Consider the following 16,446-nt stretch of genomic DNA (forward strand, 5'->3'; position numbering starts at 1 on the left):
CCTGAGCAGCGCAGGGGAACAGGGGCTGCAGTCAGCCCCTAAAGCTTTGTCTCTGCCGCTCCTTCTCAGTCACTCACTGCCCCTGCTCCACGTGGGGTCCCTCCCACGGGATGCCGTCCTTCCCAAACTGAGCCTGCAGGGGCTGCCCACATTCAGCAGCTCTTCAAGAACTGCTCCCACATGGCTCCGTACCACGGGGTCCATCCATTCCCCAGTAGCAAACTGCTCCAGCACGGGTCCCCCACGGGCGGCAGCTCCCCCCAGACCCCCTGCTCCTGCGTGGGCTCCTCTCCACGGGCTGCAGCTCCGGCCCGGGGCCTGCTCCTGCGGGGGCTCTCCATGGGCCGTGGCCTCCTCCAGGCCACATCCACCTGCTCCACCCGGGGCTCCTCCACGGGCTGCAGCATGGAGATCTGCTCCATGTGGGACCCATGGGCTGCAGGGGGACAGCCTGCTTCACCAGGGGCCTCTCCACAGGCCGCAGGGGAACTTCTGCTGCGTGCCTGGAGCACCTCCTGCCCTCCTGCTGCACTCACCTTGGGGTCTGCAGGGCTGGTTCTCACTCCTTGCTCTCCCAGCTGCTGTTGTGCTGCAGGCTTTTCTTCCTCTTTCTTAAATCTGCTCTCACAGAGGCATAAACAATGTTGCTTTTGGCTCTGAGCAGTGGCGGGTTCTTTTTGGAGTTGGCTGGAGCTGGCTCTGATCTGACATGGTGCAGCTGCTGGGCTCTGATCACAGAAGCCACCCCTGCAGCCCACCACTACCAAAACCTTGCCACATAAACCCAATATGCTCCCAAGCAGCTCATCCCTGCTTTTATGATGTGTGTGTGTTTGGCTTCTGTCAGGACTTCTCTGTTCTATGCCAGCCTTCTGCCACGCTTGCTTGACTTTCTGCACTTTGGAATGGATTGTCCTTGGGCTTAGAGGAAGGTGTCCTTGAAGACCAACCAGCTGTCCATCAGTCCCTTTGCTCTTGTGGGCCATGACCCCAGGGTTTCTGCCAAGTAGATCCCTGAGCAAGCCACAGTCTGCTGTCCTCAAGCCCTGAGTTGTAACTCTTCTATTTGTCTTGCACGCTTCTCTCAGTACTTAAATTCCATCAGTCCCTGGACACTACAGCCAAGGTTACCATCAGCCTTCGCCTCTCTGATGAGTTCTTCCTTGTTCATCAGTGATAAGTCAAGCAGAGCACCTCCCCTAGTCAGCTCGTCAATTGCTCATGTGAAGAAATTGTCCTCTACAGTCTCCAGAAACCTCCTGGACTGCTTGCGCCCAGCCCTGTTACCACCAAGTGGTTGGAGCTCCCCAGGAGTACCCAGGCCTGCCGTCATGAGGCTTCATCCATCTGTCTAAAGAGGGCTTCCAGCTACTTGCTCTTCTTGATCAGGCAGCCTGTACCAGATGCTCACCACAGCATCACTCACAGCTGGCTGTCCTCTTAATCTTACCCCAAAATTTTGACCGGCTCATCGCTTCTTCCAAAGCAATTCTCTGACCCAAGACACCCCTCTGGGTAGGGCACAATCCTTTCACCTCACCTTCCAGGCCTGTCCTTACTAAAGGGCCCGTAGCCATTCATTGCTGCACTCCAGTCATGCAGATTACCCCAGCACACTTCTGTAATCCCTGTGATATCATAGGTCTACAACTGCACATGGACTTCCAAGTTCCTTCTGTTAGTTTCCTACGTTGCATATGTTTCTGCATAAACACTTGACAGATTAATTAAAAGTCTGCCTTTATAGAAAATAAGTGTGCTAACTCTTGCTCTTTAGTACTACTTATAAGAAGTTCTGTTTATGTACGTATAAACAATGTTATCACAGTTCTTGGAGAGCTAAAAAAAATGGAATAAGATGATAGGAAAAAACTTGCTTTTTGCCTATACATGGCTTTTGCAGCATCAGTAGTCAAACCGTATAACTCCCGTGTCCACAGACTGAAAATAAAATGAAAAAAGCAAGTAGCTGGCTCCTGAAAGAACATATGTTGCTTTTAAGCAAAATCTCTTAAGTAAAAGATCAGATGAGAACATACCCATAATCTCAAATGTTCATAGACTAAAGTCAGTATAAAGCATATTGGTTCTGCCTAAAGAGCAAACAAAAACCTCAGCAAGCACCATAGCAAGTCAGAAGTGTCCTTAAGAATGCCAAATTCAATGTAGCTGGCATTTTCTGCCCAGAAAGATTAATTTTCTTTTTACTTGCATTAATGAACTCAAAGTTTTAGGCATACCAGTGTGAATGCACCAGTAACACAGTAGAGCACCAGCCTGTTTATATTCTTGTAGAATGACATTTATTGCAGCGATGAACTTTAGAAATACTTTTGGCCAGATGGTGATTGGTCTCCTTGATGGCACACAGGGGGAGAAGAACCCCTAAGGACCTAGTACAAAGGAAATCTTGGCAGTTCACAAAGTAACAAGGTTTCCTGCCTTTTCTACCTGAATCAGACCCTTTTAAACAGCTTGCTGTCCTGACCCCTCGGCTGCTTGATTTTCACAAATCAGCATTCAATTGCTCGCACAAAAACGTTACTCTTCTGTCCACAAATGCAAGCCTCTGTCTGCATACTGCAGATATACTCTTTTGGTTTTATGAAGTGCAACTATTCACATCAGCAAAATCTACACGCCTTACCAGGCTCTTTACTGTTAATTCTCATTTCTACCAATGAAACAGGATGTTCTTTGAAATACCTAAGAAAGGTACTCTTCAAGCACTTGTCATTGCTATTAGTGCGTTCAGAATGACACTATGTGTGCATCCCTCTGCAGTGCAGCATTTAAGAATGTACCTTTTCGTATTACCATACTGCAGCCAACAAATACAAGTTTAGTGTAGCAAGGTAGAAGTTTTCACAGACATCCTATATGTGTGTATATATATATATATATATATATTAAAAGGTCAACTCTGTAGACTCATCTGCATAGACAACATGGCAAAAATGTTTAAAAGGAAGAGATTTAGAAATAACACTCTTACGATTCAGGGAGCAATAAAAGCTAAAAGCTACAAATTCATACAGACTTCATCTTGGACTAGTTGCAGTTACTAGTTGCTTCACACATTTTCCCAAGCAAATTGAAGGCTGATGAAGGAAAAAGCATTTGTGTACACACACACATATCTTCTGCATACACACAGACATATGCATTATATTGACACATGCTTATGTTGTGATTTCTCTTTTACACTGCATAAAGCATACAGCATCCTAAGAACTGCCAGTTAATTTGGTGGCTGTATCTTCAGATATAAAGCACATCTGCCAAATGACAGAAATGGATTGATCACCACAGATTTTTTTCTTATTTGATGTTGATATAATTTATATCAGGAGCAGAGCTGGAATGCCAACTTGGAGCAAAGACCGGCTGCAGCCCCAACACATTAGCTCCCAGTTCCCACTGTTAGTTGTGTACATCTGTAGATCTATCAACCTGTCAGGCCCAACTGCTGGACTGCTTTAATGTGCTCCAGAGATAAACACTCCTATATTTGGAAAAGGAAATGAAAGCCTTCTTTTGCTGATAAAAATATGATTTACAACAGGTGTTAGAATAACGCCGTTCCAATTAAAAGCAACACTTAAGCATTTTTTGTCCTCAATATCAATGAAATCAGAATGTCAGTGTAATTCTGTTTGTTCATTTTAATTTGATTTACTAGGAATAATCCGCTTGAGCCAGTAGCTGACCTCCAAAACATTCCAGCTTCCTGTGGGATAACAAGGAATAATAAGAAACACATTACTGTAAAATAAGCGTGGCTGGTGTGGTGTGAAGTTTGTTCCTGTGTTGTCAGATATACTTGCCTATAGCAAGTACTCAGCAATAATCAAATAAATGTCCAGAGACCTTTTTCTAACAGACAACTCAGCAACTTCAAACAGATTTCTTGCACTAATTTACTCGGTGGAATGGGCCGATAAAGCAATATTAATCTCCTGCTTTAAATCAAGTTTCTGTCATAAGGCTCCACTAATCTCTCCTATGTTATCAAGTGTCTTAGTGGTAGGAAATTATACTTCTAAATTGAATTTTTTTCTCTTTCAGTGTACCAAGATGTATTTTCCAAAATTCTAATAGGGGGCGTAAAAACTATGATGCTGACGGTATCTTTGAAAAGATAAAAGCTATAAATTAAAGCTACTTTCTATGAAGCCCCAATGTTATATAAAAATAAGAACGTTGGTTACCTAGAAAGAAGCAATCAAATACAAGATTTTAAATGAAAGTGAGGTTAACTTTCTTTACTTTTTTATAGCAACTGCATTAAAAAAAAAAAAAAAAAACTTTATAGTGAAAAAATCTCCCGGCACTTATAAAACACTTATTGATTCTTAGTGTATATACTTACTCTACAAGATGTCGTAACCCACAGCCTCTGCTATATTTAATGGAAACAGATACCCTTTACACAAGTCCGCAACGTTAGCGTCCCTTTTTTTCATTGGAGACAAATTTACAGTAAGTAAATGTCTCTGCATTAAATTTACTATGCTAAGGTTAAATGAATAGCCACAGGCGACAAAACAACTTAATTTTATGGCCAGCAATAGAGCTGCAGGGTGGATTGGGGTAGAAGGCAGTAGAATCTACTGCAGCACTGACAAATTTTTATGGCCTTCACTTTTCAAGAACAATACCGCAGTCTCGGTAACGTTTAGACAGACATGTCCCGCAGACTTCTTTGAATCTTATCTACTGCTGACCATTACCATTTCAGCAAGTGCAATAAACAGCACCTGTCAGGGGCTCAGATCAGGGATACCTCCTGCACGAATGCACAGAAGTAAATAAGAAGAACTCTTATATATCAACACATTTGGATCCCACTCCTACTGCTGCATTAGACAGAGCATTCAAAGCCATATGCCTGGGCACCACCTCTCCACCCACATCAGCTTTGCAGCCAAACCCAGAGCCAGCTGGTACAAAAGGAATTCATCAACTTAGTTTATCAGGCTTTGGATGTGTGAGACAGATTAAATTTCACTCAGATGCAATATACATTACAAGAAAAAACAATAAAACAAAAACCACGCACCTTGTATCTATAAGATTTAATTACTCTCTAGAGGAAGCAGTGTTTCCTCACAAAGTGAGGGTCAGAACCTCAGAACCCTCACCACAAAACCTCCACTTTTTGTGGGGGGTACTACCTTTTAAAGTTCAGCTGGGAAGCCTGACGTAATGACTGAACACAACCAAGAACACAGCAAGAAGCATTGTAAGTGACTGCTGCCTCAGTTTAATTTTCACCTCGCCTTTGCTGAGTGTTCAGAACCACCTTGCCTCAGGCAGTCCTCCTTTCCCTCCTGTGACAATGGTCTCAGAGAGTGCCCTCCAGCACCTCCACAATTTCCACCTCTGCATTATCTAACATGTCACAACCTTTAAGTTATCTGTCCCCATAATTAGAGCTGATTATGAAAACAGGAAATAGTTGTGAGAGTTTCATCTGTAAGGAAAAATCATTACAAACATTTCCCCAGGCTAATATGGGCGGATGCATGACATTATTTGCAAGTAGAGCAGTCACATGCACACAAAATCACCAGCTGCAGCGAGCTGAGGAGACCTACAGCGAAAACTGTCTCTCAGGGAGAAGGGTGGCTGCAGCCGTGAGGGTGGGCAGAAAGGTGGAAGGCAGCCAAGAGCTGGCAGGCCTCGGGTCAGCGCTGCAGCAGCTGTGCTGCAGTCTCTGCAAACTGTTAGCAATCAAAGGAGCCTGTGCCTTTCTAGGCATCTGAAGAGGCCTCAACAGTTTTATAGTCTTGTTGTTTGCCCATCAGGCTACTCCCTCACTGCATTAATTTTATCCTCTTCCAAGTAAAGATGTTTTAGTGCACACATTTCAGAGGCATTTGCAGCCCATTTCTGAAGCAAATGGGTGGCGTGTATTGCCTCGTCCAGCAAGCTGCACACATCACATCTCCAGTTTGCCCTGCTTATCAGAAGCAATGTCCTTCCAAAACACTGACAGTCCGCCTGAAGACTGCTGATCAGAGTCCTTTCCTACCATAACTGAGAGCCAGCAATAAAGAGGAAATAGGGTCTTAAAACAATGCAGACAGAACCACAGGATCCTCTGAAATTCCAGATTTTAAGAATTTCTCAGTAGATGTAAAAATAGTACAGATGTTAACTCTCATATTTCAAGGTGCTCTTTGACATGGAGAAGGAGAATCTAACAAGAGTAAAAGACTCTTAAGATAAGTGTCCTTATTTGCATTACCTGAATATATTAAAGATTTCTATAAATCTCTGTCCAGAACATAAACACAACAGTATGAGGAAAAAAAATAAAAGAAAAAAAAGACAGTAAACAGAAACAGAAAGAAGTGACAAAGCAAGTTATTCAAAGGACAGTTAGTCCCATAGCTGTTGGTTTTTTTTGGTGATGGTGGTGGTCATGGTTTATGTGTTTTGTTTTTTTGTTTGTTTGTTTTGCTTTGCTTTTTGTCTTGTTTTGCTTGGGTTTTTTGTTTGGTTGGGCTTTTTCTTGTTTTTATAGACTGTTATCTAACATGCAAACATTAAGTTCATTAGGGGAAAGATGATTCTTTCACCTTTTTTGCACCAGGGAGCACACAGGTTCTGGCACACTAAGATTGGTCAGGGCCCCTTTGTTCTACTATAATAATTTATAACTTAGCGAAACTCTGTCCTGTATGTATATACACCAACATATATTATATGATCCTCTTGTTCCATTTCTTACACTAATTTACAAGCAAGAGACCATTTACTTAAACACGCCATTGATACAAATGATGTCTTTTCTCAGAAGTTAAAGACAAAGCATCACTGGAAGCTCAGTGAAAATCACTGAATGGAGACCTCCCTTTATCCACCAAGTTAAAATAGCCTGTTGTACAGGATGACCAACGTTTAGTCCTGCCTTTGACAGGTTTAAGGCCTCGCATCCTGCAAAGACAGAAATCAGAGCATTCTACCACTGGCAAGGGAGAGCTAGCAGCAAATAATTCAAGATAATTACACTTAAATGCATTCCCTTTGTTTGATGATACTGATTCATTCATTGCGTGAAGTGTGCAGCAAAACAAAAACCAGATGTTTACCTTCTGATGTAATGTTATATGACAGAAAAAAGCTTAAAGCCTTATAATATTTAATGGAATGACTGACAAGATCTTTTCACTTGTAAAGCCACACGACACCAGTCTCAGCTCTCCTGCAGTCAAAAATTAAATATAAGTGTCAACAGAAGTGGATGTACTGCAAGTAGCCCTCTACACTTCGTGATTGGCCCTTTGAGATCATAATCTGAATTTCATGAGCTATAATCAGAGATAGAGGTTATGCTACCTACATATATGGCTCCTCCCTCTCATCATGAAATATTTTGTAATGTGTCATTTCCTGCTTCTCATGATGTTCATCTGTCCAGGGAAATAAAATATCATAAAAATCTCAAATAATTAAGTTCCCTTACTTAAGCAGGTTCAGACATACTGAGCTAGCATATCTGTGTGGTGCAGGATCAGAGTAGATAGTTATCCTAAGGCGGTAAAGGCAATGGAAATATTTTAGATTTATTCCTGGCACTTTTTTTTTTTTTTAAGGGCTGGTAGCAGCTGATGTTTGGTATATATCACCTCCTGGCGATTTATCACCTTTAGAATTAGAGACCTTCAGATCTTGCAGATTCTTTGCTGGTTTACTGCTTTCCATTGCTGCCTTCATCAAGACATGCTCAGAAGCATTCATGATGCTGTGAAGTTTGATTTGTCTGAAGGGAAGTATAGCACGAAATTTAAAGATAAGATATTCCACAGTCACAGAAAAGTAAGGTATGTTTTTAAAAAGCAGAATCTCTGTAGAGCTGCAGAATGGCACCCTGGATGGTAAGACTGGCATATTTTTGGTAAACCAAGACTCCCCACCCATACTCCCCACCTTCCTTTTTTCTTGGTCTTAAAGCACTGCCTGCTTTGAATAGCGACTTACATTTTTTCATGTATGTAACCAATCATCGTACAGAGATATTGAGAAGGTGCAGAGCAAAACAGAGCATTCAAAAGTGACTTATCTTTACACTGTCCAAAAATTACTTACTGCTTTGTATAAAACACTGACAAGGGAGGGTTGGGGTTTTTTGTTTATTTTACAGAAGCAGGAAGCATCTACCTACACCATTCATATTAAGAGTAGGCTTTAAGGCACAATGCCAACACAATACTGGGGAAAGATACCTCAGGAGTTTGAGACAGACAAAACCTGCTAAAATACAGGTAATGTGCTTTACTGAACTAAAATTATATATATATTCATTTGTAGCAAATATATATTGAACTCATTTAAGCAAAGCCATTTCAGGATGTTTGGCATAGAGATGGTTTTTGTTTGGTTGTTTTAAAGTGAGGAGGAGGAGGTGGACTACAATGAACTTCAGTAGGCACATATTAGATTCATTTTCACAGTCTCTACCTAACAGAGAAAAAAATGCAGACATTCATAAGAATAAATTGTACTTATGGGAGTTTGTATATAGTAAAGAGGCAGGATCAATGTAAGACAGACTGTGAATTTAATGTTAGTTTGTTAGCCTTGGTACAGAAGTTGCCAGGTGATGCTGTATGGACATGTAGAGAAAAATACCCAAACAAAAAAAGTGACATTAGCCACTTGATGCCTAGACCTCTGAAAATGCTTTCCATTTCTCCTGAGAGGAGAAAGTAAGATTTCCCATTAAATAATATCTACTGCTCAAAAGCAACTCCATCAGAAGATGGAGAGCAATAACTATCAACATTTATCTGAAAGTTCGGGAATCAGCATTAAACCATGGGGATTTCACAGCTTTATCAAACACCTCTCTGACCTGGAGATAGCTTCTGGCCCAAAAGACCTCCAGTAACAAAGCAATGAAAGCTCTTGAGAGGATGATTTCTCTAGAACAGGTTAAAGCACCCAAGTCACGTCCTTATGGAGCATCCCCACCAGTTCATCAGTTCTTGAACATGATCATTTTTCAGACAGATGACAGGAATGAATCTGTCACCCCATACTTTATCAAGCATACAGTCAAGATGATAGGGGAAGACCAAAGGCACTGAAGCCTTGGAGGACATTTTGTTGATCCTGAGTCTCTCTGAATAATTTCGTTACCATTTTCAACAATTTTAACCAGTAAGCATTGAACAGCACTTTCAAGACGGAGTTTCCTAATTGTTGACAGCTGGCTGCTCTGGTTTGTTCCAGCTGCCAGAGGGACTCGGCAGGATGGCAAGACAGGACAAGAGCAAGTAGACTCCCAACCCCCTAGTTGAGGGCTATCTCCAAGGAACAGTCACCAAAATTAACCCGAGTAAAAATCTGGTCGTACCCAGATGTAGCATCTGTATGTCCCTACCAAACTCGCCAGTTCTGTGAGGCACCACACGGATATACAAAGGGTGTCTCCTTCCCTCAGAAGTTTATAGTCTACCTATAATAGCACAGGCCTACGTACAGATACATGGAATGATTTACTAAGGTTACACAGGAGGTCAGTGGCGGAGGTAGACATCAAACATGAGCCTCAGCAGCATCTGTGTAATCTGTCTACCCACTGAACTTTGCTGGCTGTTAAGCACAAAGATACACAACAGAGCAAAGGCCCTCAGTGAACTCACATCAAACCAGTCAAGACTGAGTATCAGAAAAGCTGGGTACTGGAGACAAGACAGACACAGAAGCAGAAACAAGATCCAGCAGTGCAAGACACGGCCAAAGGTTTTTTCTGTGAAAGACAATAAGGAAAAGTTTTTTTTCAGGCTTTTCCCCACCCAAAAGTGAAGTTCTCATAGCTATGAGCTGTAATTAACGCAACGCTTGAACTGTTGTAATCAAAGCATTAGGACAGCTTACAGAAAGCATAGCTGTATGTCAAAGGTTATCAGAGTTACTCACATGTTTCTATTATTTCAAGTCCATTTCTCTGGTAACACTATTAGCAGAAATGCAGGAAATCATCACCAAATACAGAGAAAGAAACTTTAATGAAGAGCAAAGACTAAGTATGTTTGTCTGGTCTTTCTAACACAGTTCTTAAATTACCACAAGGAGATGAAGATTCTAATTAAGATAAAAACACTTCCACAAGAACACCGAACCTAAATAAAGAAAGCAACAGCGACTTGAATTTCATCCAACTGCATTTTCAAACTTGGTATGTGAATTTCTTCAGAATAAAATCAGGAGAACCTTTGCTGGCAAGGAAGGCAATATTAGTGTTTGGATTTTTTTTTTTTTTTTTCCAAAAAAAGCGCACACAGACTATTTCCAAGACACATGTGGAGAACATAAGTAATGTGCATCTGAAAAATATGTCAAAAAGCTAAAGACAAAAAGCACAGATATGATAATTAACCCCGATGTGTACTACCCACAGATTTTAAATTTGGAATTTTCTTAACTTAGACACACGTTTTAGCAAAGTTAAGATGCTCCCCATTAACCACAACAGCATGCATGTCTTTACAGAAGGGAGTCCTTTCTCATGCACAATCTGAAACAGCACCCTTTCAGAAGAAACTTAACTTTAGTAAATACTGCCCAGAAAATCTACCCTAAGGCACAGGGCAAAAATTATCAAAATGAAGAGTCAACAGAAATCTCATTCTGGACTAGCACCAAATGTGAAAGAGAAAATTCATCACGTCCATCAACCCTCCCCTCTAGACCCATCAAGCCCCGTTAGTTTTCCCAGTCTTGCGGCAACAAACAGACCGCAGCCCTCAGATCAGGTGGGGAAGGAAAAAGCATCACATCTCAAGGGGGCCCGGGCTCTTTTCCTACCTGCTTGCTGAAGGGCATGCCTGTTGTTGGAAACACCCCTGTTATTCCACATCTACACTCAGGACACTACGCACCTCTTTCCTGAAGGTAATCTTAACTTTCAGAAGTGTGCTTCTACCACTTATTTCCTCTTTTCTCTTCCTTATGTCTTACACCTAGAGTATTGCCAATGAGTGCTACAAATCAGGGGTAAGTGCAGGAATCATCTCTACATCAGCCCCCCAGGCCCAATCTGTCGAGGAATTTAGATTCCCTCTAGTGCAATCCCTTCCTGGTGACACACACCTAAAAACCATGGTGCAGTAACATAACACAGGAGTCTAAATCCTAACCAATAGCTGCATCACTCTATATCCACAAAGACTACATTAGAAGAATTAGTCTAAAATAATGGTTATACATAGACTCACCTAAATGCGTCGGAATAAACTAACTAGCACAGACAAACCATCTATTACATACCTGTGAAATCTTCACCCATGTGCTTGTATACTAGTATCACTCTTCAAGTATTTGTTTTTCTTTCCAATCCGTGTAATTTGTAGACAAAGGTGTTTTTATATACTGGACAGCACTAAGGTTGAGTTTCCTTTTACCAGAGCTCTTAAATTTGACTAGACAGCAACAATTGCTTTTTAATCTAAGCAAACTGATCTGTCAGAGGCAATCAGTACGGTGAAGCTATCCCAAAAGAATCCTAATAATCCCGATGAATCACTCGGCACTGTATGAAACTCAATAGTTGAACTCTTGGCATAGATTGTCACAAGCACTTACTGCAGCAAGTACACACAGCTGCAAACAGCAGGCCTGGTTATGCATGCCTTAACAGCATTTGCACTCCTGCTGAAATTCTACACCTTTTTGGCATTAATCAGTTTCTACTTATATTAGCATAACTTTTTTTTTTTTTAGCACAATTTCTCAGGAAAAAACCTGACGTGCATTTAGAAACATCATTTGATATTCCTATCAACAGGTACCTGTTGCATTCAGAGAAAAAGGTCCAGGAAAGTCTCAGTGAGAAAGTCAAACAGGTTGTAGGAGAAAATTTTGAAATTTAGTTGATGAAACGAGACCAGAATGGAAGAAATATTTTTCCTGTGATACCAGTTTTGATGGACCACTGCAGACCTTCTCACCGGTAGTTTGAGCCTGCAATGCTTGCCTGTCTATATCATTTATCACAGAACCATAGAATCATCTAGGTTGGAAAAGGCCTTCAAGACCACCAAGTCCAACCATCGATGTGACCTAATGAATCCCATCACTAAACTATCTCCTTTGGTGCCACATCCATACACCTCTTAAATACTCCACCACTTCCCTGGGCAGCCTGTCCCAGTGCTTGACCCCCCCTCCCCCCTTCCTAATATCCGATCTAAACCTCACCCAGCACAACTTGAAACAGTTTCCTCACATCCTATCACTTGTCACCAGAGGAAGGAGACCAACATCCTCTTTGCTGCAACCTCCTTCCAGGTAGTTTTAGAGAGCAATGAGGTCTCCTCTCAGCCTCCTCTTCTCCAGACTAAACAACCATTCTTCATAACTCTTGTTTTCTAGTCAAAACCAAACAGAATATTTGAGGTGTAGTCTCACCAGTGCTACATACAAGGGGACAACCACTTGCTGGCCACACTATTTCTGACACTGGCCATGATGCTGTTGGCCTTCTCGTCCACCTGGGCACACTGCTGGCTCACGTTTAGCCAGCTGTCAAGGAGCACCCCCCAAGGTCCATTTTAGCTTTCAAGCCACTCTTCCCCAAGCCTGTCCTGCTGCATGGGGTGGTTGTGACCCAACTGCAGGACCACTGAATGCCACTTACCCTTGCTGAACGCCACGTGACTGGACTCAGCCCATCGACCTAGCCTACCCAGCTCCCTCTGCAAAGCCTTCCTACCCTCGAGTGGATTCAGTCCCACATAACTTGGTGTTGTCTACAAATTTACTGAGGGTGCACTTTATCCCCTCATTCGGATCACTGAGGAAAGCGTTAAAAACAAAACTGGCCCCAATACTCAGTCCCAGGGAATGCCACTGGTGACTAGCCTCCAGCTGGATTAAACTCGTGTCACTTTGCACCCAGCCACTCAGCCAGTTCTTCACACAGCAAAATACACCCGTCCAAGCCATAAGCTGCCAGTTTCTCCTTCTGCGTGCCTTTTAAAATCATGTGCTTTAAGTTTTATGTCACGTATGGTAAGACAGGTAATAATGCCATTTTTTTTTTAAATACAAACTAAAGTTGCATAGGAAGCCCATTCTATTTTAATTCAAATACTGTTAGTCATAGAATCAGATAATGGTTTAGATTGGAAGGGACCTTAAAGATGACCATTAACTCATTCTATTAACTCAAATTACATGCTAATTTTTATAACTGCAACTGAAACATTTCTACTTGCATTTATAAAGCAATATTTCTAATCTACTTAACGGTATAGAGCTATTTTCAAATGAAACCGAGTATGAGAATAACCCAGTAACCTTATACTAGGTTTCCTTATGTGGCTTGATTCATACTGCCTCTAAGCTACATCTAGTCCCACAGAAGTACATTAACTCTGATATTGTCCTTAGAGTAAAAAATATGTTGAAGTGACAAGTGTCTATAAAACATATATCACAGCCTCTAGTCTATCAGCTGTGTGATTACCTATAGTAAGTCTGAGTGTAACAGATGTTCTGGACGGAAAAGTACTTATTTTTACAACTCAAGGATCCCTGAGGAAGTTTAATCCAGTTGATTTAAAGCTCTGCTTCTTCGCATCAGTTTAGTACTTGGCTAATTTTATTTCTTAACTGGAAAAATACTCACGTATGGACATACTAAAGATTCTTTGAAACAACTCTTGCATGTACCAGCTACTGATTTGCCAGTGATTTCAACAACCCAACTGAAAACCCAACCACTATTTGAAAATTAAGGTAAGGAAAATGCAAAGATGTATGCAAAATCCACACAGGTGAAATGGAAAGCCTCCATTAATTAATCTATTAAAAAATAGCCCAGTTAGCCGCAGTAATAGAGGAAAACATTCTACATTTCTACAGCCTAAAACATTTCTACAGCCTAAAAAACTCTGGGATGTAGCATTCTACTGTAGTAGTACCAATAACATATATAGTTATATATATAATTAAAATGCTTTATCTAAAGCACGTATTTGAAGTAAATACTGACTATTGTTATAATACACTATTTGTTATATAGTGCATATAACAGGGAAACTATAGAGAAATAGAAACTAGCTTTAGAATCTGAAAAGCTCTTCTGTCTTGGGAAAATGCCTTTTTGTTCTCCCACTCTTCAACATCTGCATCATGTTTCAAAAGCCTGTGGTAGAAATGAAAAGGTGCTAAACACAGCACCGCTATGCCTGCCTGCTATGAATTAAGACAGGGTCATCCACTTCCTCTTAGTTCGTGTTTATCAGCCTATTAATTAATCAGCTGGCTTTCTTCAAGCAGTCCTTCTAATTTGCAAGGAAAATTTGCATAGAGCACCACTTTTGTTTTCTTTTCTGATTTAGAATCATAAAGTCATTAAGGTTGGAAGAGACCTTCAAGATCATCTGGTCCAACCATCACCCTACTACCAATGTCACCCACTAAACCATGTCCCTAAGCGCCACGTCCAACCTTTCCTTGAACACCCCCAGGGATAGTGACTCCACCACCTCCCTGGGCAACCCATTCCAATGCCCGACTACTCTTTCTGGAAGAAATGTCTCCTAATTTCCAACATAAACCTCCCCTGGCACAACCTGAGGCCATTCCCTCCAGTCCTATCACTAGTTATCCGCAAGAAGAGGCCAACCCCCAGCTCCCCACACCTTCCTTTCAGGTAGTTGTAAAGAGCAATAAGGTCTCCCCTGAACCTCCTCTTCTCCAGACTCAACAACCCCAGTTCCCTCAGCTGCTCCTCACAGGACTTGTGTTCCAGGCCCTTCACCAGCTTCATAGCCTTTCTCTGGACACATTTCAGGGCCTTGATGTCTTTCCTGTAGTGAGGGGCCCAAAGCTGAACACAGTACTCGAGTACACTAGAGGGGGACGATCACCTCCCTGGTCCTGCTGGCTACACTACTCCTGATACAAGCCAGGATGCCGTTGGCCTTCTTGGTCACCTGGGCACACTGCCAGCTCATGTTCAGGCGAGCATCAATCAGCACCCCCAGATCCTTTTCCTCTGCACATCTTTCCAGCCCCTCTGCCCCAAGCCTGTAGCACTGCACGAGGTTGTTGTGGTAAAAGTACAGGACCTGGCGCTTTGCCATGTTGAACCTCATCCCATTGGCCTCTGCCCATTGATACTACCTGTCCAGGTCCCTCTGCAGGGCCTTCATACCCTCTGGCAGATCAACACTGCCCCCCAACTTGGTGTCATCTGCAAACTTTTTGCAAAGGGAATTCATTACTTCTTATCTGGAAAAGAAGATACTGCTTATTGACTGCTGTTCTAGTACGTTCAATTTAACACTGAACATATTTGGCTTCCTGAAGTACCCACTCCAGAAAGATTTTCTGTAGAAAAAGCATCTCCTAGAAAATAAATCTTGTATTGTAGGAGTTCATAGGGATCGACTAGTGTAAAGAATCCTGGGCAAACAGCTGTTCCAGTGCATTATATACTGACACCATTTCAGACTTCTAGAAGAAGATACAATCTCCTCTTCTCCCCTCCCCCACCCCCGACATCTCTGCTGACTAATCAAGAAACTTGAGATTTACATCAATCATAAACCAACAACTTCTGTTTAATATGTATAAAAGGAGAAGTATGTAATATGGGGAAACCTTGAAGGAGTCCTTCTTTCCACCCTGGCTTTCCAAGCATTAGGCAGATACCTGACATGCCTTGTGGAAGATGCCTTCCTTCTGAAACAAGCACCATTACTGAATTTGATTATCTTTCTTATCTGCTTCCCCCACCACTAGGCCAAGAAGCACTCCTTTCCCTTTTATTAGGCATTATTGAGTTGTACCTGCAGAGCTGAAATGGCTCATTAGATTTCAAGAACAGTCCAACTACACTAAAACTACAATTTTGAATTTAGCCGTTTCACAATAGAGAGTTCACAAGCTTCCAAAGCAGATGTGGTCTTAATATTGTTTTTTACTGTACACATGGAAGTCTCCAAGTCTCTGGAAAATTTAGGCCAACAACCTTCTCTCTCTCATTCCATTTTCAATCTTATGGACTATAGTAATTCATATGGAACATACAGTAGTAGTCATTAAACTACATTTCACAGTTTACGGTTTTAATGGTTTTGTAACATTAGATGCATAACACATTTTCAAGCATCAAAAACTAGGCTTTGCTATATAACATTTTATAAAAGATAATAAAAGTTAATGAGCGCTCATGATCTATGATGTGACAAGCCATCTGTTCTTTTCTTTCCTAGATAAAACACTCACCCTGCCTTCTTCTGGCACAGTTGGAAAAAACAAATATAAACCAATTAATCATTCTAAACTATAAGCTATATTAAGTTATATTTTCTTAACATGCTTGTCATATCCTGTTGCTAATAGGGCGCAGGTGTCCTAAAAACAGTCTTTCAATGCAATAATTAAATCCTGGTAACTTCACATGGTCAACTGCCGCAG

Source organism: Cygnus atratus, chromosome 3 (genome assembly GCF_013377495.2).
Source record: "Cygnus atratus isolate AKBS03 ecotype Queensland, Australia chromosome 3, CAtr_DNAZoo_HiC_assembly, whole genome shotgun sequence".
Classification (NCBI taxonomy): Eukaryota; Metazoa; Chordata; class Aves; order Anseriformes; family Anatidae; genus Cygnus; species Cygnus atratus.